The sequence below is a fragment of the Emiliania huxleyi genome (assembly GCF_000372725.1).
Source record: "Emiliania huxleyi CCMP1516 unplaced genomic scaffold EMIHUscaffold_97, whole genome shotgun sequence".
NCBI lineage: Eukaryota > Haptophyta > Isochrysidales > Noelaerhabdaceae > Emiliania > Emiliania huxleyi.
This window is the reverse complement of record NW_005194814.1, coordinates 376890-378301: the sequence shown is the minus strand read 5'-3', so window position 1 is coordinate 378301 and position 1412 is coordinate 376890.

Here is a 1412-nt window from a genome sequence, read left to right as displayed (position 1 = left end):
TGTGGCAACGGAGGTGACTTGTGGGTGATGCTAGAGGAGTGCAGTGCATGCTTCGGAAAACGCAAAGAAGAGCATGGAAGGCTCTGAGGGGGGTAGGACGCTTGCGCCGCCCGCTCTCCGGAGGCCGCATTCAGCCCGGAGGGGACCGCGGGAGCGCCCGGTGGCGGCTCGGAGAGAGCCGGGTGTGTCTGCGTAGTGGCCTGCGCACTGCCTTGGGGCAGGCCGGCGGCGAGGGCGGTGGAGGTGACGGTGGTGACGAGGGGGGGCGGCCAGCTAGGGCGGTGGGGCGGCTGGAGGGGAGAGGGTGAGAGCGGCGGCATGCTGGAGGGCGGCGGCGGCGGGGCGGGAGGCGGAGGCGAGGGTGGCGGCGAGGGTGGCGGCGAGGGCGGCGGTGAGGGCGGCGGTGAGGGCGGGGGCTAGCGTCGGAGGGCGGGTGGGGATTGCAGCTGCAACGGGCGGCGGGGGCAAGGTGGGGATGAGGGTGGGGGCGGCGAGGGTGGCCGGAATGGTAGCGGCGGCGTGGGGGCGGTGGCGAGGGAGGGCGGTGGCGAGGGTGGTGGCGAGGGCGGTGGAGGAACAGGGCGGCCACAGTGAGAGGACGGCGGGGGCAATGACAGTGGGCAAGCGAGTTGGCCGGGCGATGCTACAGAGGAGCGCAGTAGGTGCTTTGGAACGCAAAGAAGAGCGTGGAAGGCTCTGAGTAGACTTAGACGCTCGCGCCGCCCGCTCCGGAGGCCGCATTCAGCCCGGAGGGGACCGCGGGAGCGCCCAATGGCGGCTCGGGGAGAGCCGGGTGTGTTTGCGCAGTGGCCTGCGTGCTGCCTTGGGCAGAAATCGCGCTCTCGCCCCCTCGGCTCCGCCCCCGAGCGAGTGAGGCTCGGAGGAGAGGCGAGGGGGCGAGAGCGCCAGGAGAGAGACTGAGGAACGGGAGAGGCCCTGAGGGTTGTTGCGCGCGCGCAACAAATCGTCAGAACCAAGGCTGAATCTCAGCGGATCGTGGCAACAAGGCCACTCTGCCGCGTACAATACCCCGTTCCTTATTCAAGTCGTCTGCAAGGGATTCGTCGGCCCGGGTCCGTGAATTGTGGTCGCTCGCGGCTCAGGCAGTGCTACCGTTGCTCGTGGCGTCCCCGGCCCGGTAGGTGGCTTTCCTTCCGGCATGGATTCTAACTTAGAGGCGTTCAGTTATAATCCGGCGCATGCCAGCTTCGCCGCATCGCCGTTTCCGGCGCCGGCTATACCGATGATGCGAATTGGTGGTTCCTCTCGTACTGAACCAAATTACCGTAGAAAAACAGACAGCAGTAGGGTAAAACTAACCTGTCTGCACGACGGTCTAAACCCAGCTCACGTTCCCTGTTGGTGGGTGACAATCATGCATCTGGCCCCCGCTGCGAGGCAGTGATAGGAAG